Source organism: Scyliorhinus canicula, chromosome 1 (genome assembly GCF_902713615.1).
Source record: "Scyliorhinus canicula chromosome 1, sScyCan1.1, whole genome shotgun sequence".
Lineage (NCBI taxonomy): Eukaryota > Metazoa > Chordata > Chondrichthyes > Carcharhiniformes > Scyliorhinidae > Scyliorhinus > Scyliorhinus canicula.
The window spans coordinates 211,809,575-211,833,228 of NC_052146.1; the positions used below are offsets into that span (position 1 = coordinate 211,809,575).

The window sequence follows — 23,654 nt, forward strand, 5'->3', positions numbered from 1 at the left end:
AAATATTTGGTATGTTAAGCAATTAATACATGGAAATGTTTCACTGCAAAACAATTAATAAATTAAAATATTTAGCTGGTATTTTAAACAATTAATTAATTAATTAAAACTCTTAGCAGGAGAAACAATGAATGCATTAGCTTGTAAAAGTTATTAAATTTAAGTTATTTGTATGTTTATGCAATGAATTTGCCATTGAAGTTAAAAATATGCAGTTTGTGACGTGCCATTGTGGTTGAGATCATGTTGCCTGTTGTCCCATGTTATTGAGCCGATTGCAGATACAGAGCACCTCATTAACATGAGACAGCCAGGTACAGCCACTATTTTGGATATATGTTCAAGGCATTTGTGTGTCTGTTGGGGAAGGGTTGCCCATGGATACTTCTCCCTCTATCCCCACTGCGGACTCAGCAGCTCTCCTGGGGTCTGATTGGTGAGTTGTTTTGTAAGAAATCCTATTACAGAGAGGTCCAAGTCTGACTCTAACCTAGATCCCACTGTTGAGGTCCACATGCACCCGTACAGAGATCAGTGTATTTTGTCTCTCTTGGTCCATCAGTCTCTACTGATACATCAGGTTCCAAATGGGGCAGTGGACTAGGAATTCTGATATAGAGGGCCAGACTTTCATCTTTGGTTCAGGAACCGTCAGTTAGGCCATTTCCTAGTTCATTCACTACTTCTGAAAATTACCACTTTTCCACAAAATGTTGGTCTCTGATACTCAAGTTCAGGCAAATGTTGGGGCCGTCACCTTCCCAGGTGGCAACAGAGGCGAGCAGATGTCAAGACTGGCAAATTAGAAAGCCTGCTTCCATTTACCAAGACATTAGCCTTATTCATCCCTCATTCTCCCCCTCATCCCCCACTCACTCATTATCCTCCCCTATAACTCCCCTGACCCCTCATGAGCCCATCCATCCTCCATCCTCACTTGCACAGTATCCACTAGGTACAGAATTCATGAGTCTTATAATAACAATGGTAAGTCATTGAAATGTTCATGAAATAAAAAAATAAAAAAATTCCCTTTGAAAATAATTGACCCTCTTACATTCTCACAAAACCATCAATTAAACACAGCCAGTTAATGTCCCATTCCAAATACTTAGAATCACTTAACATCTTGTAATTTTGTCCAAATAAACAAACGGGCATTGAAAAAAGAGGGCATCTGGTAACTGTATCAAATGAAAAAATAAGCTGAGCAGATGGGCCAGACATCTGATGTTCCAGATGGTTTCATTCCCAATGCCTGGCTGAGCTCTAAGACTCACTAATTGATTCAACTCTTTAAGGTATTGTTTATGCCGCTTGAAAATAACTATTAAATTTGCTGGATTGACAGTTTTATGAGCTTGTTTATGTTCTTTGAAGTGACTTTTCAATGCCTGTGAACTGAGTATATCATTGGAGGAGGAGCACAAGGGGTCATATCATCAAACTATTTGGGCAATTACTTTACACAGAGAGTGGCGAGAACATGGAACTTGCCCCACAAAGGATTAGCTGACACAAATAGCATGGATTTATTTTAAGGGGAAGCTAGATAAACCCACAAGATTGGAAGGAAGTGAAAGGTATCCTAATAAGGTGAGTTAAAGGGGGATTGAGAGGGGGTATGTGTGAGCATAAACACCAGCATGGACCAGTTGGGGCAAGAGGCCTGATTCTGTACTGTAGACTTGATGTAATATGTAACACAAATGGGGTTTTAAGGCGATTTCCACTGCTCTGTGGAATTTGGAACCAGTTTTTTAATCTGAACATGAGGGTGAACGAGATCTCTGATTTTATTTTGCTAAGTGTGAAATGCTAATTGAAATGCAAGAACAGGCGCATTCTTGAATAATAAAATCACCAGTCGCTCACAAAGCACTGGCACTAATAGTCTTCAAAACTTCTCGAATACAAGGGGAGCCTCTGCAACAGGAGTAATCTCACAGATTTCAAGCTACCAGCTGTGGAATATGCAATCGTAATAGAGAATGGCCAAACGTCTGCAAAGAAGATTGCAATTTATCTGCAAGCTATTTAATGTGCCCAGGGGCAAAGTAGTAGTCACAGAATCATGAAATGGTTACCTGATTGATGGCCTCAAAACTATCAGAGAATTTAATTTTCTAGCTATACTGTGCAGTCTAACACCATTAATGCTTAACCTGTTTGTATGAAATTACCATTTTAATGGATGTATTAAGCCGTTTATTTTGTCAAACTGTGCTCAGCGACACATACTGTCATCTTGGTGATGAAACAGCATCATGAAAGCCGCTGATGATTTGAAACTTGTGCCCTTACATCTGTCACGTATGAGTTACTGGAGCGAGGGTTAGCAATTGCATACAACTTTGATGCATAGCTTAATGGAGAACACCTGACAAGCTCACTGCTTGCTGCAATGTGTCCTATATATGGTAGAATGCTCTGTACTGATAGACCAGTGAGTACAGGCTAACATGATGTCCCAGATTTAATTTACAGGCTTAACTACTGTGAGGAAAACAAAATAGTTCTAAGGGATTTATATTTTTATGGGTAAACATTAGAAATACGTTATAGCTTTGGGCAGCACAGTGGCGCAGTGGTAGCACTGCAGTCTCACGGCACCGAGGTCCCAGGTTCGATCCCGGCTCTGGGTCACTGTCCGTGTGGAGTTTGCACATTCTCCCTGTGTTTGCGTGGGTTTCGCCCCCACAACCCAAAGATGTTGTGAATGGCCTCCTTCTGCACTGTAAATTCTATGATTCTATGTGCAAGGTAGTGGATTGAACACACTAAATTGCCCCTTAATTGGAAAAAATGAATTGGGTACTCTAAATTTAAAAAAAAGAAATTAGTTTTTTTTAAGTGGATTTAATTTAATGTTTCTGTGGGAGGAAGGGTAAAACTGAATGTAAGATTCTTGCTGGACAAAGGTACTTGTATGTGTGGGAGTTGGTTTCAATTCCAACAGAGATTCAATTGTGCTTAGAGAGGGTTACAGCATGAAGAATAAATAAAAGGTAGAAGCATGTGGGTGTTGCTTTGAAACTGGAGGCCTTTTTGCAGCAGGAAGGTTTTCTGATCTGAGTTCAGCTGAATGTATTGGCAGTTGGAGACAGGACACCGGGGAGTAATTATCTCCGAGGCTGCACTCAGTCGCATTTCCTGTACTGAGGAACTCCACTCGTCAGTGCAGGAAGAGATCTTGCATCCTGATTTTCCGTCCCACCTCCCAGGAAACGCCCTAACTCACCTGTTAGTGTGTCCTCGAGCCTCCCGCACCACACCTCATATGTGCAGGGCACCCCTGGACTGATCCCCGAGTAGTATCAGCAGGGCCAGGGTGCCACCCTGCCCAGATGCCAACCACCTTGGGGCCTCCAATCGCTTGGGGGACACCCCTCCCCCATGTGCTGTTCCACCTGGTCCCTGTTTGTGGGGACCAGTGTTAAACGGCACCTGGCTGGGGTCTCCTTAGCGAGGCCAGTAGATCCCGAGTGCTGGTTAGATCTGGCGTCAGCAAAAGTGAGCTTTTCAGCTCACTTAACTCTGCAAGTCTGGGTCCCGCCCATTGTGGGAGGAATTCAGATCGCGAAGTCTCACGAGATCGAATCTCATGAGGTGTTACAACCTGGAAACCTGGAAGAGGCCTCTCTCGGTATCTACCGGTCGCGCCCATCCTGATTCCGGTGGTTCGTGGCCGGTAAATCGCGCCCCAAGTGTTCTGAGTTAAAGAGACAATTGCAATCACCAAATTTAAAGTGAGGCGGCAGACTTCAGAGCTAATGGTTTCATGCCATTTTACTGGAATCTGGGAATCGAGAGTTAAAGCAATTGTGAACAGTTTGTACAGCAATCAAGACAAAGAAATCCTAAAGGGGTTGGTGTAAAACCTGGGCTGGAATCACGGTTAAAAGTTGAGTGAAAACTTTGTTTAAAAGTGTAATTTGAAAGACCTGGACTGGATTTGAGAACACAAACAACTAAGGGAAAGTATTATCGTGAGAGAAGATTTTAAAGTGTGTTTTTCAGAGTGGGAGCAGTCATGTGATAATCATTCTGAGGAGAAATCCACAAATACTAACTTGGGTTCTGTGCAGAGTGTGTGTATTTGACTATATTCATTGTGTCTGTTCAAAAGGGACTTTTTGTGTTAATGAGGTCATTGTAGTTTAAGATGTACTTCATAGTCAGTGTTAATCTTAAAATCTATGTGCAATTGGTAAACTAAAGGGGGAGTAAAGGAGTATTCTAGTATATTCCAGTTTCTTCATGTTTAATAAATGTTTTTTTCTTGTTAAAATAAATTAGTGGCCTTGTGACTCTGTTCCTCCAAGTTCTATTTTACAAAAAAGTTATGTTTTTTTGAGCCTGGGTTCCATTCTGGAATCTTCTCGTCCAGTTCTAACATCAACTGGGATCCTAACGTTACACAGAACCAAGATATTGAATCAACAAAATATTTAGAAACAAATGTAACAAATTTAACAATGTGCATTTATATAGCACCTTTGTCAGAGTAAACCAACAAATGTTGACACTAGGACACACCAGGAGATATTGGGCATGATCTAATGGCCTCGCTATGCCCGACTCGGGAGGCAACAACGGCGGTAAATCTTGTGAGATACCCCCTATGGAATTTACAAAGCTCGTTAGGGCTCACCCCATCTAAGCACACTTAAACATGTTCGCGCCCAAGGCACGGGATCTAATGTCCTCACCTCGGAGACCTCGATGAGGTGTTCAGCATTAGTTTCCATAAACATGGACCAGGCATACCGATACTTGGGGGAGTCTGTCAGGAGAACCGGGGGTTTGGGCAATTGGACGCTGGCAGGGTGGTATGTAGGCACCCCAATGCCACTTGGGCATCATGACACTATCACCCTTGGACTGCCACCGGGCACCCTGGCCGTCACACCCAGGTGCCAACCTGGCAATGCCAGGGTGCCCAGATGGCATTGCCAGGCTGGCAGTGATGAGCTGCCCAGATAGCATCTTTCCCATTCTGGAGATTGGAACCGGGTTTACCCTGGCCTTATGAGGTGAGGTGAGGAAGGGCTCGAGGACCCCCTAATTGATAAGTTGGGACGTTGGGGGATCAGGAGGCCATAGTGGGGGATCCAGAGCTCAGGGCCAATCACTTCCTGCCCTGATGTGCGGAGCACATTAGTGCTGGAAGTAAGCCTGAGTGCGGCCTTGGTGGGACGTTCCTTGCTGAGGCCCGAAAAAGAAGCAGAGTCCCATTTACTAGTGGGGTCATTCTTGGCTAAACCCGTCCAAAACGAGACTCATTTTCGTTAAATTGCACCCATTAGAGCTAATGACTGAAAGTTCATTCAAAGAGTTTGGCTGTAAAGAGCATCTAAGAGGAGAGAGAGATGGAGAGGTGGAGCAGTTTAGGGTGGGAATTCCAGAGCTTAAGGCCCAGGCAGCTGTAAGCATGGCCACAAGTGGATGAGTTGTGGGGGATATAGAGTGGAAAGGCCATGGACAGGTTTGAAACAAGGAAGAAAGTTTTAAAATCAGGGAAGACTTTAATTGAAAATTTTGAAGATAGGTGCCATGCTAGCGTGATGCCATGAAGCAGCTGGATGAGTTTTCAGACCCTAAAGGAGCTGATCTGAACTCTATCAGTGGGTGGGCAGTTAAAAGCTGCAGGCTACGCATCCACCCTCATGGTGTTTGAAGTTTTCCCACCATTCAAATCTGCAAGGATGATGGTAGAGTCCATTAATTATATACCTTTTCAGTGATTAACACTCTGTGGGAACATGAGGAACATCTACATCAGAGTCACCACACTGTGAAATAAAAGGCACTACATCAATGCAATTTGCCATTGTTGTTGTTATCTAAGTGTGAAACCTGTGCCCGTATCTTTGAGGAGGGTGTTGTTTCCTATCTGTGTACAATACAGCTTCACCGATGCAAAGCAGAGCCAGGAACATGGATGGTACGATGCAACACAGGCTAATGGAGTACTTGCATCATTTTCTTGGGATCATATGAGTAACAGCTTTCCCGAAGCAGGTGCTAACTGATGACTGCCTGGGGCACTTGTCTTCCTGGCTGCATTGATGTTTCTGCAGCCTCGTTCTCTTGGTCAGTATCAGAATCTTGACCATTCCTTGCCATGAACCTTTGGACAACGCCATCCAAACCTATGGCCACCACCATCTAGGAGGTCGAGAGGGGCAGACACATGGGAACACTCCCAGCTGGAAGTTTCCCTCTGAGCCCACCCAGCAATGCCCATGAATTAATTTTTAAAAGTCCTGATTAGAATTCTCCAATCTTAAACCAGTTTTGCGTAGCAAAGTTGTGAAGTGTGCAGCAGATGACAACAGTCACAAAGGCCCTCATGATTGTACGTGTCTCCTCAGATACTGCTTTGCTAAAGATATTCTCCACTGATCCTGATAACTACATATACCTTTGTTTGAGTCCTCCAAGGGTATCATTCGTTCAAGATGATGAGGGCCTTGCATCATCCAGCTTGGCCTCTGAGCAGCCACCCTTCCAATTTCTTCTGAGTTTTAATTGAGAATGTCACGACTTCCGATGGCAGCCATGGTGTGAGTGGTCACACATTTGGGGTTGGTTTAGCAGAGGGCTAAATCGCTGGCTTTTAAAGCAGACCAAGGCAGGCCAGCAGCACGGTTCAATTCCTGAACCAGGAATGTGGCGACTAGGGGCTTTTCACAATAACTTCATTGGAAGCCTACTTGTGACAATAAGCGATTTTCATTTCATTTTCATTTTTTTTCATTTTCATTTGGTAGCTCCCACTTGTGGCGGTGTTTTTGGACCTTTACCCTGGCTAATGGGCAGACTTGTTGATGGAAAAAGGTGCAGGAGGGCTGGAAGAAGAGTGTGTCCCACCGGTGGATGGATTTGTTGATCAGAAGTAGTTTTGGGTGAAAGGAGCTGTTGGAACGAGAAACTGTGCCTGGGACACAGGGGAAGATGGCGGAGGGTAAGCGACCGGCCCTAACATCTCAGTGGTCTATGGAGCAGCTGGTGGACATCTTGAACGAGAAGTTCACCCAGCAGAGGAGGGAGACTCTGGAGGACCTGGCAAGGATTAAGGCGTTGATTGACTGCGTGGACATAGAACATAGAACATAGAACAGTACAGCACAGAACAGGCCCTTCGGCCCTCAATGTTGTGCCGAGCCATGATCACCCTACTCAACCCACGTATCCACCCTATACCCGTAACCCAACAACCCCCCCTTAACCTTACTTTTTATTAGGACACTACGGGCAATTTAGCATGGTCAATCCACCTAACCCGCACATCTTTGGACTGTGGGAGGAAACCGGAGCACCCGGAGGAAACCCACGCACACAGGGGGAGGACGTGCAGACTCCACACAGACAGTGACCCAGCCGGGAATCGAACCTGGGACTCTGGAGCTGTGAAGCATTTATGCTAACCACCATGCTACCCTGCTGCCCCTCCAACATGAGGTTGGAGTCTCAGAGCCAAGCGATCCAGAAGGTAGAGGAGATGGTGGAGGAGATGGTGTGGGAGCACAAAGAGCAGCTCACTTCGATAGCAGCTGAGATGGGGTGATGCGGGATATGCAGAAACGGCTACAGGAGAAGATGAAGGATTTGGAGAACCAGTCCTGTAGACAGAACCTGAGGATCGTGGGGCTGCTGGAGGGCAGCAAGGGAGCGGATGTAGGCTCGTACGTGACCAGGCTGTTCGAAAGGTTGCTGGGAGAGGGGGTCTTTGAAGCCAACTGGAGGTGGGCTGGGCGCACAGGGCGCTGATGGGGAAGCCGCAGGGTAACGAGCGGCTGAGGGCAATGGTGGAGTGGTTGCATTGGTTTCTGGACAAGGAGTGGATCCTGAGGTGGGCCAAGCAGACGAGGTGGTGTACCTGAGAGGGCAGTGAACTCCAGGTGTACCAGGACCTCGGTGTGGAGCTGGCCAAGAGGAGAGTGGGTTTTAATAAGGTGAAGACTGCCCTCTTTAAGAAGGGGGTGAAATTTGGGATGCTGTACCCAGCTCGCCTCTGGGTGACCTACAATGGCCGTGAACTTTACTTTGGGACGCTGGAGGAAGCGGTGGAGTCTTTGAGAGACAATGGACTGGCAGGAGAAGGAGGACGTTGACTTTTGGAGAAGGTGTTCTTTTCTCTTGGCCATTGTCCTGAGTTCTTCTGTGGGGGATGGTGATTGCTCTTTTCTTTGTTTTTGGTCATTGAATGTTGGTGTTGTTGTTTGCACCGGGATAGTGTTTGAGCTGGGGGGAAGAGGAATCAGTGGGGTATAGGATGCTGGGCGCCATGGACGGGGGCTGCCAGACTAGCTGGGCGGGCTAGTTCATGGAAGTGCAGTGGGGGGTGAGCAGGTGGTTAGAGTGTTGATGGGGGTTGGGGCTGTTATTGTGTGGGGCAAGGGGGGGACTGCTGATAGGGGAGGGACTTTTGAAATGTGGTATGGGGAGGGTCAATGATGGTGGACATCCGAGGGCGGGCCTGAGGGGGTGCAGGACGCAGGCTGGAGGCTGGCCCAGGGGCGGATATGGCTGATTGACGGGGGGGGGAGGCGGAGGCAGGGTGAGGAGGGGGGATATGGCTGATTGGCGAGGGGGAGGGGGAGGAGGAGGTGGGGGAGGGGGAGGCAGAGGCTGTATACCCCCGACCAGGCTGATCACATGGAACGTGGGAGGGTGAATGGGCCGGTCAAGAGGGCTCACGTGTTCGCGCACCTGAGGAGCCTGAAGGCGGACGTGGAATTTTTACAGGAAATGCACCTGAAGATTGGGGACCAGACTGGGCTCAGGAAAGGGTGGGTAGAGCAGGTATTATGGAGCGAATGGGGAGGGGAAGGGGGACTTGCAGGAGAACCGGCGGGGGGGGGGGGGGGGGGGGGGGGGTGTCAGTGCCCGCAGTGGAGGTTGGATGTGGGGATGTTGGCAGATGAGGGTGTTTGTGAGCGGGTGAGGGCTGCCATTCGAGGATATGTCGAGCTGAATGACACGGGTGAGGTTTCGGACACCATGGTGTGGGAGACATTGAAGGCAATAATATGGGGGTGATGCACAATCAATTGCACAAAGACTTGAATTGGGTACAACTGAAGCTTTATTACTCTGAGATGTGTGGCCTCCCACAGCAGCTGGCGAAATGGCTGCCCCATGGAGGACACACATATTTATACTCCGCCTACTGGGCAGAGCCAGCAGGCAGGGTCTACCAACGTACCTGTATTACAGGTCCTACCATACATCCTCTAATATAGGTGCAACAGTGGTTTACCACATTCACCCCCTGTTAAAATTGAGTCCAGCGGGGGTGGTGGAGAACTATATACAACAAATGGTTTTTACATTTACAATATTCGATAGAGAGAAAAAAAAGTGTCTTTGAAGTCCAGTGGACCAGTTAGGGGTTTAACCGGTCCGGGGCCTTGATGTGCCACTTGGAGCGACGTAGTGGTGTAGGCAATGCCGATGCTGGTCTGATGTCCGGCGACTCCGGGAGCGTGCCGAAATGTTCTTCATCCTCTTCATCCTGAGGCTTTATTGCTCTAAGATGTGTAGCCTCCCACAGCAGCTGGCGAAATGGCTGCCGCATGGAGGACACACATATTTATACTCCGCCTACTGGGCGGAGCCAGCAGGCAGGGACTACTAACGTACCTGTAGTACAGGTCCTACCAGACATCCTCTAATAGAGATGCAACAGTGGTTTACCACAGGGGGGGAGTTTATTTCGATACAGGCACACAGGGATAAGATGGAGCTGGTGGAGATGGCGAGGTTAGTGGACGAGATTCTGCAGGTGGATAGGAGGTATTCGGAGGCTCAGGAGGCGGGGTTGCTGAAGGAGCGGCAGAAACTCCAGATGGAGTTTGGGCTGTTACCCACGGGTAAGGCAGTAGGGCAGTTGAGGAGAGTTAAAGGAGCGGTCTAAAGGCGAGCAAGAGGCTGGCATATCAGTTGAGGAAGCAGGAGGTAGCAACGAGATTCGGAAGCTGAAGGATAGAGGAGGGAAGGTGGTCTTGGACTCAGTGGGGGTGAATGGGGTGTTTGGGGATTTTTACAGGAGGCTGTATGAGTTGGAACCCCCAGTCAGGATGGAGGAAATGAGGCGTTTTTTGAAGGGATGGAGTTCCTGAGGATGGAGGGGGACCTCATGGAGGGACTGGAAGCCCCCATTGGACTGGTGGAGGTGTTGGAGGGTATGGGGCAATGCAGGTGGGGAAGGCCTGGGCCCAGACGGGTTTCAAGTGGAATTTTATAACAGGTTTTCGGGGGACCTGGGGCACCTGCTGGTAAGAGCATTTAATGAGGCAAGGAAGCAGAGGGTGCTCCCTCCGATGGTATCGCAGGCTTTGATCGCCTTAATTTTGGGTAGAAGGATTCAGAGCAGTGTGGGTCCTACAGGCCAATTTCGCTGTTAAATGTGGACGCTAAGTTACTGGCTAAGATCTTGGCCTCAAGGATTGAGGACTGTGTGCCAGAGGTGATAGGGGAGGACCAGACGGGGTTTGTTAAGGCGAGACATTTGTCGGCCAACGTCATTGAATGTTATAATGATGCCCCCGGAGGACGAAGTGTGGAGGTAGGGATCACTATGGATGCGGAGAAGGCCTTCGATCAGGTGGAGTGGGACTATTTGTGGGAGGTGCTTGGGCAGTTTGGGTTTGGGCAGGAGTGTATGGATTGCGTCCGGCTGTTGTACTGGGCATTGGTTAGTGAGTTTGTGAACAGACCGGGAGAGCTCAGAATATTTCAGGCTGCATCGGAAGATGAGGCAGGGATGTCCGCTCTCCCCATTTCTTCTTGCCTTGGCCATAGAGCCATTGGCAGTGACATTGGGAGTGTCAAGGGAAAGTCAGGGGATAGTACACGGTGGTAGGGGTGGAGCGTAAGGTTTCGCTGTAAGCGGATGCTCGCTGCTATATATTTCGAACCCGATGGAAGATATTAGGGGGATTGTGAGTATTATGGAGGAATTTGAGCGGTTTCTGGGGTACAAATTGAATTTGGGGAAGAGCGAGGTTTTCCGATTCAAACGAGGTGGCAGGAGAAGAGGCTGGGAGAGTTGCCGTTTAGAGTGGTGGGGGGGGGGGAACTTTCGATATCTGGGTATTAATAATAATAATCACTTTATTGTCATGAGTAGGCTTCACTGAAGTTACTGTGAAAAGCCCCTAGTCGCCACATTCCGGCACCTGTTCGGGGAGGCCGGTATGGGAATTGAACCCACGCTGCTGGCCTTGTTCTGCATTACAGGCCAGCTGTTTAGCCCACTTTGCTAAGCCAGCCCTTAACCTATTCAGGTGGCGGGGGGGGAAGCAGCTGCACAGGCTGAATCTGGCGCGTTTGGGTGGAGCAGGTGAAGGGGGATTTCAGGAGGTGGGATGTGCTCCCGTTGTCGCTGGCGGGACGGGTGCATCAGTGAATGTGACGCTTCTTCCGAGGTTCTTGTTTGTGTTTCAGAATCTCCCAGTCTTCACTCCTAAGTCTTTTTTCAGGGTGACTGCGCTGATTTGGGGGATTGTTTGGGTGGGTAAAGTACCACGGGTGAAGAAGGTGCTGCTGGAGTGGGGTTGGTGGGGGGGGGGGGGGGGGGGTGCAGGCTAGCTCTTCTGAATTTGATGAACTACTATTGGGCGGTGAATATAGCCATGGGTAATGGGGTAGGGGTCGGTGTGGGAGCGGATGGAGGCAACCTCTAGTACAGACACGAGTTTGGGGGCACTGTTGACGGTGCCTTTGCCGTTCTTGCCGGCCTGGTGGTGGTGGCGGCCCTGAGGGTGTGGGGACAGCGATGGCAGCATCTGAGGCTGGAGGGGGCCTTAGTTTGGGCACCGACCTGTGGGAATCACTGGTTTGTCCCGGGGGGGGGGGGGGGGAATGTGCACCGGGAATGGGTTCCGGTATTTGCAGGTGAGGGATTTTGTCCGGATGTAAGTACTGTCCTTTCCTCACCTGTCGCCCTGGGGGTTGCAGGACAAAATGGTGTCAAGAACAGACGTAGGGGAGGGTAAAGCATCAGAGTTGATGGATTAGGAGGCAGCCCCGGTAGGGGTAGTGAAGTGCAAGCGGGAGGAAGAGTTGGGTAGGGAGTTGGTGTGGGAGGAGGCTCTGAGGAGGGTGAATGCATCCTCGTTGTGTGCTAGGCTTAGCCTTATTCAGTTTAAGGTGGTCCACAGGGCACACATAACGGTGGCCAGGATGGGCAGGTTTTTTGAAGGGGTGGAAGATAGGTGTGGGCGTTGTGTGGGTGGGATCGCGAATCGTGTCCATATGTTTTGGGATACTCTGAAGCTTGGGGGATTCTGTCAGGGGTTTGCCGACATTATGTCGGAAATCCTGAAGGTGAAGGTGGTCCTGAGTCCAGACATGGCGATCTGTCGAGTGTCAGAAGACCCGGGAGTCCAGGGGGTCAGAGAGGCCGATCCTTTGGCCTTTGCCTCCCCAGTAGCCCGGAGACGGATATTATTAGAAAGGTAGGACTCGAGGCCCTGAAACCGGGGGTGTGGGTGAGTGATCTGGCAGAGTTTCTCAGGCTGGAAAAGATAACGTTCACCTTGAAAGGGTCTGTGGAGGTGTTTGCCTGGAGGTGGCAGCCATTTATTGACTTCTTCTAGAAAAGTTAAGATGATAGCAGTGGGGTGGGGTGTTTGGGGGGGGGGGGGGAGGGGAAGGGGAGGGTTGTTCATCATAAAATTGTTACAGGGATGAGGAACATCAATTAATGTGGAGAGACTGGATAAATTGGGATCGTTTTCCTTAGAGCAGAGAAGGTTTTGAGGAAATTTGCTCGAGGTGTTCAGAATCACAAGATAGAGTGAATAAGGAGAAGCTGTTTCCAGGCGCACAAGGCTGGGTAAGCAGTGAGCACCGAGTTAAGGTGATTAAGACCTGGAGGTACCTTGGGGAAACAGTGAGTTGTTGACCTGAGTCGCCGGAGATAGCTGTATGGCAGACTGCTGCTATTGTAGGTGGAGTATTATCGTGAATAGTCAGCTTGCTTCTGGAGCCTTCTGATATCCCTGCCAATCCTAATTTATTTGGCTTCTTCCCCTTCCATTAAATCAACAGTGAAGAAAGCACTAAAAGCAAATCCCCCCCCCCCCCCCCCCCCCCCCCACTACCATCGTTCACAACTGCAATAAAATCAAATTAGCATTGCTGCTGTTTTGTTTCAGCTTCCAGCGAGGAAGAATCTGATTGGCCGTCAATGATCGTTTGAAATGGGGTTAGATTAGCACGTTGCCTGAATGCAGGAGACTTGGATCCTCTTGTGCTTGAATGGTGTTGATGGGCACATTCGAATGAGTAATGAGGTGACTGGGCAACTGCTCCAAGGGAGCTCCCTGAATGTGTTGTTGATACTGAACTCAGCAATGGACAGTGCATCTGCTTAAAAACTTCGAAATTTGCTTCCTTACAGGAGTGCTCCTGGCTGACGCTGTCAAGTCAATAATGCTTTCAGGTGCATGCCACAGTTAAAAATCAAAAGAAAACAAAATTGCATTCACAAAATACTGTACGTTGCACAGATGTTTGCATCGCTTTCTGATATGCTACAGGAAAAGTCAGCATTGTGGCTTTGATTTCTTGGTACGCACCCCTGATTGAGGTTGTAGTTCGTGTCTGTGTTTGGGAAAATTCTGCTAAAATATGTTTATTTTGTGCATGGTGGATGACTGGGGATGGATAAATCTGTCTTCCATTGCATTCTATTCTTTGCTATGGCAGTCAGCACATGGTCGGGATTCTCCCCTACCCGGCGGGGCGGGGGGTCCCGGCCTGATGGAGTGGCGTGAACCACTCCGACGTCGGGCCGCCCCAAAGGTGCGGAAGTCTCCGCACCTTTAGGGGCCAAGCCCTAACATTGAGGGGCTAGGCCCGCGCCGGCGTGGTTGGCGCTCCGCCGGCTGGCGTGGATGGCCTTTGGCACCACGCTAGCCAGGGCCGAAGGGACTTTGCCATCCGGCGGAAGTCCGCGCATGCGCCAGAGCGTCAGCGGCTGCTGACGTCATCCCCGCGCATGTGCAGGGGAGGGGGTCACTTCCACCTCTGCTATGGTGAAGACTATGGCGAAGGCGGAAGGAAAAGAGTGCCCCCACGGCACAGGCCCGCCCGCCGATCGGTGGGCCCCGATCGTGGGCCAGGCCACTGTGGGGGCACCCCCCGGGGCCAGATCGCCCCGCGCCCCCCCAGGACCCCGGAGCCCGCCCGCGCCCCCTGCTCCCGCCGGTAAGGTAGGTAGTTTGATCCACGCAGGCGGGAGAGGCTTGACAGCGGCGGGACTTCGGCCCATCACGGGCCGGAGAATCGCCGGGGGGTGGGGGGGCCCGCCGAATGGCGCGGCGCGATTACCACCCCCGCCGAATCTCTGGTGGCAGAGAATTCGGGACACGGCGGGGACGGGATTGACGCCGGCCCCCCGCGATTCTCCAACCCGGCAGGGGGGGTCAGAGAATCCCACCCCTGTATCTATTACCATCTCGGACTGAAAGGGGAGCAGCCATGGTATGCTGCCATCCCTTGCAAGTAGAGTAATCACTTTGTTCAATAGACAATTATAAGGCATTTCTCTTGTCCGTTTGCAAAATATTGTGACACTATTGAAATGTAGTGTAAACAAAATAATCGACCTTGTTTTAAATGTATAATTGAGGTATTCTCTCTGATAGTGTGGTGTATAGCATCCAAAGGAGTGGGCTGGTGTATTTCATTAGCAGTCACTGGGTGGGCTTCATGAGGTGTGGCTCGTTATTTCAACATTTCAGCATTGGTGCCTTTGGTTCTTTGAGCTCCAAATTTTATATAAATAAGGACAACGAGCCATAAGAAACTGAAGCACCAGATCAGTACTCTGGAAGGTTTGCCTCCATTTCACAAATGCCAAATCTGCCACCATGGTCTCAGCATTGTTTCAATGTGTCCCCTGCATAATATTGGGAGTACAGGTGCAGTATTTAAATTACCCACCCTGCATTATCCTACTTGGCACATACCCTGTGAACGTCAATCCCATCAGCATTAACTGTCCTCCTTCTCCTTCAGGAGGGCATTGGTAACTATGGACTTCCATTCGGTTGGTTGATGATTTTGCTTGGCAAAACACTGTGGTGGTTTGCCGTTGCCTTCTGCAGTATGGTGACCAGAAAACTATCCCGCTGTTTACCATCTGCCACCAGGCGTATTGGAAGGCTGATAGTCAATCTGTTTGGCCATGTTATGAATGTACCTTCCATGGCCATCAAGTCCAAGAGGGATTTGAAACCGGACCTTCTGGCCCAGAGGTAGGGACACAGCCCACTCTATCAAAAGACCTCCAACATATTAAGTGTAAGGGGGCAATAATAAAAGGTGGGGGAGTGGGATTAACTGAGTTGGACAGTACTGGCATGGGCAGAATGGGTCGAATCACCTCCCCTGTGCTGTAATTATTTGACCTTTCGGCAATGCAGCAGCACATTGCGCCCTGATGCACAATCATGCGGCCCAGAAGAGTGGGTAACAATTTATTATGGTCTTGGTTTATTTGCAGTCCTATAGCACATGGAACTGCATCAAGATGAAAGGAGGAGGCTGAGGAGACCAGTGGTTAGGATTTGTAACAGACTCCCTGGTAGGGTGATGCATACAGAATCTAAACTGGAAAAGGTAATTGGAAGAGAAAGAAATACAGGGACTTGGAAAAAGGGAGTGGGACGCACTGGATTGATGGGCAGAATGTGTTATACTGTTCTATGATAGGTCCTGAAGGGGCTTCAGAATGAGCCATGTGGGAGCAGGACATAGAGTGGGGGATGCATATTGGATGACCAATCGGATATCAGTCATGTGGTGCTGAGTCATGGCAATAGGAAAAATATCACCCAAACCCCGACATTTCATAGATGCTGAGGGCTTGAAGTAAAACATTTAATGAAGGTGTTACAAAGACACAAAAGACAATTCAGTGGGCAGGTTTATTCAAGTTATTGTGAAACCTGTAACTGTTTTTACGCTTCCTTTCAACCCACATTTGGATATTCAATATCCCTGTTACTGAGAAAGCAAATGGCAAATGAAGACATTTTCAGAAAGCGTTTTGAGTGTTTTATGGAAACTCAGTTACCAGATTGAAAGATCTCAGTGTAACATGCACTCATTATAAAATAGCAGCAATTGTGTGTAACGCAGTGTGAAACCTTTAACACGGAAAATATTAATCAGTGCTTCATCCACAGGAGGTTCTCATAATGACTGCAATGAAACGTTTGCTCCATGTACTGAATTTAATGTATGATATAAACGTGGACACATAAATACGGACACATTGAATGATATTAAAATAGGAATTGAATCACATCTGATCCTAGTTTTGTTTCTATTCCACAGTGGATTGATTAGTAACTTTGAAAGATTGCTGTTCAATAAAATGAATTATGTGAGGTTTCCATGATTTGTCCTCAGCAAATCTTGAATAAACTTGGTTGATTTTTTTTAAAGAGATGTAAAGGGTGATCAAAGCTGCATTAAATATGGATAAATCGTTCATTAGTACTTTAATTGTACCAGCTTTTATGTGTGCTCCCGTCACTAAAGGCAGTTATTTTTCAGCCACCTTGATCCTTTTAGGGGCTGCATTCAAAGTCCAAAATATTTTGGAGGTTTTTCCGCCTATTAGTACGATGATGAGATCTATTTTAATATGCAGCCGTGGTTTGCAATGAGCTGGGGCTTGGTAAACACGAGGCAAATGGTACAAATGCTTTTAGCCTGCGACTTCATGTTTCCTTTCTAACCTTGAGACAATGCTGCAGTCTGTAATTTATGTGACATGCGTCAGTTATGGTCGGGAAAACCAAAGCCGTTTTCTGCTTTGATGTTCTTGGTTTCCACAGTAATGGACAAAGAGATGTTGTGAGAATATTGTGAACTGATTATTAATAGAACTGATGAATGCAAAGGGAATGAAAGAGACTGATATTTAGGGAAAGTTTAATGCGTGTGTGCCACCCAGTGATGTTTGCTACTCGTCTGTGTCTATTTAGTGTGTGATGTGAAGTGCAATGAAGCAGTTTTAATAGTGAAGTGTGAGGTGTGAGTACCAACTAACATAGGTTAAAGAACATTGACCACAACAAGGGAAATAAGCTTTCGGTAACTGTAAAACCTTTCTGCACAGTGTTATTGGGTTCAAGCTTATTTCTTATTGATAGTCATTTCTCACAAGCTGGGATTTGGAAAGCTATTTAAACAAGGACAGCATTATAGATCAGCTGTTATTGATGCTTTGGCTTAGGACAACATATATATGCAATCATTATGGCAAAGATTGAAGTCAAGTCTGAAATTCTGTCGCCCTTCACATAACAGGACTGCCACCTGAAATGTCACAAACACTTTACCATCATGAGCTGATATTATTACCAATGTCCTCAGGATAGCAATCAGCTGTAAATTGTCTGTTGCCTGGACATACACATGCCCACGCACGGACATGCACGTACACACACACACGTGCACACACACAGATGCACATACAAAAGCGTGCACACACACATACAGGCGCGCACACATGCACAGATACAGACACATGCACAGATACAGACACATGCATCCACACATACATACAGGCACGCACACACATACACACATATAGAGACACATGCAGAACCACAGACAGCCACGCATAGACATACACGAGCAGATATATGGACGCACGTTCACACGTGCGTGCACAAACAAACAGACAGGCACGTACAACTACACATACAGACATGAACATACAGGCAGACAAGCACACACATGAACACATACATACAGATACAGACACATGCAGGCATACATACATACTGACAGGCATACACACATGTAGGCACAGACACGCACGCATGCACACACATACAGAGACACACAGACACACATCCATACATACAGACATGCACACACAAACACACATATGCACATATACAGATACATATAGACAGACAGGCACAAACAGATAGATGGACACACACACACATACACATATATGATACACAGATACAGGCACAAACACATGCATGCACAGAGACACACATAGGGTGCGATCTAACCACTGCACCGTACCTGACTCAGGGCGCGCTGCGGCCAGTAAATCTCGTGAGAGGCCTCTCACGATCTAACACGGGATCTCACAAAACGTCGCGATCCTGATCCCACCCGCAATGGGCGGGATCGTATTTGGCAAATTGGCATATTAAAGTCTCACTTTAACATGCACTTGCCGGATCTACCCAAGGCGTTGGGATTGAATCCCTTCGCCTTCGCCTTGGAGACCCCAGGCAAATGCCGTTTTGCACTGGTCTCCATAAACGGGGGCCAGGCAGAATGGCCCTTGAGTGGGTCTCCTAGCGGGGTCGAGGCCCCTGGGTGGCTGGACTCTGGACAGGGTGATACCCTGCACCCCAATGCCAACTAGGCACCCTGCCACTGCCATCTGGCAGTGCTATCTGGTTGCCAACCTGACATTATCAAGGTGGCACCACCAGCCTGGCAGGGACACTGTCAGGGTGCCAAACTGACAGTGCTAAGGTGCCTTGCTGGCATTTTCCCCTCACTGGGATCAGGCCATGGGGTGCCCTGCCCTTATTAGGTGGGATGGGGTGCTCGATGACCCCCTTATCGGTGAACTGGGGCATTGTGGGGAGCTCCGGGCGTCATATTAAGGGTTTTGAGATTGGGGCGCCATAAGTGCGGCATCAGCAGGGCATTCCCTGGTGAGACCCCAAAATAAAACAGAGTCCAGTTAGATAGCGGGGTCTTTCTCGGTGCTGCGAGCGCCGAGAACCACCCGACTAAACACGCTCGATACAGGTCTCTGTTTCATTTCCGTCAGATCGCACCCATACACACTGATGCACACCTTCTAAATAAGTGGGACATCAGCAATGTGTGATGCAGCACCTACGCAGTGCACATGTGCAATGGGTCTGGTAAGATTTGGAGATCATCGTGGTGTATTGTGTGGAGCCAGTAGCGCTTGAAGTGGTGGAACCCAGATTACATTATTTTAATGTTATCCACTTTCCCCAGATGTCATAGATCTTTTTAAATAAATGATGAGGTCAGATAGGTTATCTGATAAGAGAGGCAATATGAGAAGCTGTTAAGACTGCTGAAATTCTAGGACGTTTAATTCTTTCCTGGAGAAATGGAAAAAGGAGAAGAAAAATGACCAGCTCTGTATCCTGAATGGTTTACTGCATCGACCATTTCAGAAATGACAGGGGTCATTACAAGGGTAACTTCAGAAATTACAGGGGTAATTTATCTACAGAAATTGGGTGAGTTGGGGTTGGGTGGGATATTAAAATCTCATATCTGACACCAACCCACCGAATTCTGGTTTTAACGGAGGCAGGACACAGAGAGAGCAACCAATTTGCTTCCAGGAGATATATTTGTTATTTAAATATTTTATGAGGCTGAAAATCTTATATTTGTAGTATAAAGCATTCATAGGTGGGATTTGCTGATATAGTTCGAAGATGATGATGAACCACTAACATCATCAGTTATGTGTTAGACCCCCAAGAGAGAGATTGGGATCATGCCTAGGAGCATCGTGCCTACTCTTTACACTGTTTAAATGTAGTATTAATAAACAAGTGTTGACCAGGTACCAGGGCATGTTTGCAGTCTGTCTAGTGGGGGAGGCGGTGGCGTAGTTGTATTGTCACCGGATTAGTAATCCAGAGACCCAGAGTAATGCTCTGGGAACCCTGGTTCGAATCCCACCATGGCAGATGGTGAAATTTGAATTCAATAAAAATAAATCTAATGATGACCATGAAACGATTGTTGTAAAAACCCATCTGCCCAGCTACATGGTGGGAATTTAAGTCATAGCTGGGATGTAAGTACAGTGGTTAGCACTAATGTAATCACAGCTCAAGAGTCCCAGGTTTGATTCCTGGCTTGGGTCACTGTCTGTGTGCAGCCTGTGTCTGTGGTGAAATCAGCCCAACGCATCACACAAGCTTGCCACCCACACATTGATTCTGTATACACCTCCCGCTGCCTCAGGAAGGCAGACAGCATTATCAGAGACCCCTCCTAATCAGGCATTGCCTTCCATCAGGCAGAAGGTACAGAAGTCTGAAGACTCGCACATTCAGACATAGGAACAGCTTCTTCCCCACAGCTACAAAACTCCTCAACAACTCCCCCTCGGGCTGATCTGTTCCATGTAAGAACAATATTCACAATGCCCTATGCTGCTCTTGCTGGGATGTTTGGCCCCTTGTTCCTGGGTGGGTTGCTCTTTCAGAGGGCCAGTGCTGACTCGAAGGGCCGAATGGCCTCTTCTGCACTGTAACAATTCTACGGTTCTATGACTGTCGCTTGCCTTTGTGCCTTGAAGATTTGCTTTTAATCTTAAAAAAAACCCCCTAAGGCTTTTGTGACCCTGAAGATCTGAAGCTATATAAGTGCGATCACGCATCCTACTGATGAATGGTTCCTTCCTGCAATGTTATTAATCTTGAGCGAATGTCCAACCATCTGTTACAGTTCTGCTCTTCAGATCAGATGTTCACTTGGTCATGCTCTCATCGGAGACCTTTCCCTTCAGCATTTAATAGGTTTGCAGTATTTCATTGTGCTCTAAATAAAGAGGACAAAAAAACATTTTTTATTTTTTATTGCCTCCTTTGCCATTTGTTAGACTTTCCAAGGTCAGTCTTTAAACGCACAGAAAAAGAGAGCTTTAACCTAATCCTGCCTGGAACAAGTTGCTCTGTCATTTCTTCAAGCTTGGAAATAGAATGGCCTTCATTAATAAAGGGGGAATGTGTCAACTTCCTGTAAAGTCTAGCAATGCGGATGTGATGCGGAACTTAGTAGCAGATGCTCATGTTTATGGCCTGTGAATCAATGTGTGCCATTCCCGTCTCGGAGCCTGAACATTTAGCAGCACATATGTGGAATCTGAAAATTACTGTCCAAATTTCTCTATAATAATGGTGGGTGCTGATAGCTTCACTATTATTCCTATTTCTAAGTCCTGGCTGTTTTTAATGTATTTTTTAATGATGCCAACTGAAGGATAAATATTGACCCTCAGGACACTCCCCAGCTCTTCTTCAAAATAGTGACCGGGAGAATTTTTACACCCACCTGATAGATGAGGTGGAGAGACAGTTTGAAGTCCCGTTGGAGAGAGGCATCTGGAATGTCAGATAATGTCACGACCTTGGGGCAGTAATATTATGAAAGTCACTGTATAAACATAAATTTTTATTGTAATAGATGCATTTCAGGCGAAATCGGGGACAGAAACATAGAAGGATATGTTGATAGAGTGAGATGAGTTTGACTGCGAGCTGGCTCCTGTGGAGCACAAACCCCACCCAGACCCGATACTATGTTTTAAGTTCTAACCGTTGAGTAACAGGGATAGATGGCTTGAAAATTAAAAATAACTTATTTGTTTCCACAAGACTGCACCAGTATTTGAGCTGCATCAGGTTAATTAGGTTTTTCAGTTATCAGGTACTTCCTGTACAGTTCCTTTGAAAAGACTGCCAATGTTCTTTGAACGTAGTTACAGTATCTTCTTTGACCTTGTGCAGAAAGTGTTCCAGAGAGGAAATTGCTACATTGAATGAGGACGAATTTACATCTGTCACATTTCAACCAATTGTAACCACCTTCACTTGAAAGATAAAAGAGTGTCTCTGAAACGCTATGCAGCTTAACTGTATCATCTTTCGGAGAGAAAATTGCTTCAAAATCCCCTTTTTGTTATTCAACTGAGCTTCGTGCATTCAAACTCAAAGGACAACACTATCCTCACTGGGCAACATGTGACAGAATTGCAAGAAATCTTGGTCTCAGGTTTCTTGGCTAAGCAGTTTTCTGAGGAGAAGCTCAGGTGTTGGAGAGGGGTGGAGGACTGGACCCTTTTGTGTCCAAACTGGGACAGAGGTACCAGTACCCTGCACTCTGTCTTGGAGTGAGTGGGCACCTCCGAGATCGCTGAGTGTGGCTCCCCTAACAAGATTCGGAGAGTCATGTACCATCAATTGACGACAGACGAGGTGTTGGGAGAAGAACTGTGGTTTTAATCAGTTTAAAGACACCTGCTGGCAGCCGGTCCCAGAATGAGGGCAGGGCTGGAGGTTGGCCACCTTTATACATAAGCCCGATGGGAGGGGCCACAGGCGGAGCCAGCAGGGGCAAGCCAGGCATGTAACAATACAACAGTACAATATAATACAATACAGTGGTTTACCACAGAAAGCACACACTTTGCAGATAGAAGGAAAGATTTGCATTTATAAAGCACCTTTCACAACTTCTGGATGCTCCTCATATCTGTGCAGCCTGTGGACTACTTTTGAAGTGTCATTACTGTTGAAATGTAGCAAACAGTTGATGCATACAGCAAGCTCCCCACAGCCAGGAACGTGATCATCACCAGAACATCTATTTTTAGTGATGCAAATTGAGGGACATATTGAGCAGAGGAACATAAGAATGAGGACAAATTTACATCTGTCACATTACAACCAATTGTAACACCTTCACTTGAAAGATAAAAGAGTGTCTCTGAAATGCTATGCAGTTTAAATATATAATCTTTTGGAAAATAAATTGCTTCAAAACCCCTTTTTGGTATTCAACTGAGCTTCATGCATTTAAACTCAAAGGACAACATTGTCCTCACTGGGAATATTGCCGAGATTTGTGGCATGGGTGTGGTTGCTGTATGTGGTGCGAAGGGCGAATGTGAGGATGAATAATATGAGTTTGCGATACTTTGGCTTAAAACACTCACCTGCCATCACTGGCTTTTTAGAAATGTATTCATTCAGGGGACCTGGCGTTACTGTAGAGGGCAGAATTTTTGCACACCCATAATTGCCCTTGAGAAGGTGGTGGTGAGTTGCATGCAGTCCATGTGAAGTTGTTAAACCCACTGTGCTGTTCGGGAAGGGGTTCCAGGATTTTGACCCAACACTGTTGAAAGAACGACAACAAACTTCAAAGTCAGATTCATGTTTATCATGGGGAATGTCCAGGTGGTGGTGTTCCCATGTGTCTGCTGCCCTTGTCTTTCTAGGTGGTAGAGGCTGTGAGTTTGGAAGGTCCTGTCACCAATGCAATGTATTGTGTTGTTCCTCCTCCTTGTGGTTCTTCCTCACCTTCATAAAATGTTTATTCCCCGCAACTTTTTTTTCACTTTCAAATCTTTATCCAGTTCCCTTTTTGGGGGGATGCAATTGACTTTGTATCCATCACCTTATCAACTAGTGGCTGACATTTCCAATATATATAATATAGGAAAATTTTTTTTGATTATGGTGCCTGTTTCAGTACCTGCATGGTGTTTAGCATCCACGGGGTTTGAGTCTAGTTTTGTGCAAAAGGGAATATGGAAGAAAATGTGGAAAACTAGGAAGTCAAATTCTGTGGAAGACCATCAACCTCTCAACGGCAATGTTGTATCTTCATTGAGCGTTAGTTCACAGTGCCGTTGGATGAAGTGAGATGTCTTAAAGGTTGATTTGATCGGTTCTATAAGACTAGCTAAAAACTGTTTGCTGTTCACCATGAAGCTGTGCTAACAACTGTGACAGCCACTCAAGCTTTAGTAACTAAATTAGAATTCTGAACACGCACACATACAAAAAGTCATT

At 47.2% G+C, this 23,654-nt stretch overlaps 1 protein-coding gene across 1 annotated transcript in view; it reads left to right on the forward strand.

Moving 5' to 3' along the window:
- Positions 1–23,654, forward strand: part of LOC119971465 — a 258,981-nt gene that overhangs the window by 55,857 nt on the left and 179,470 nt on the right. The gene's annotated exons all lie outside the window — the stretch shown is intronic.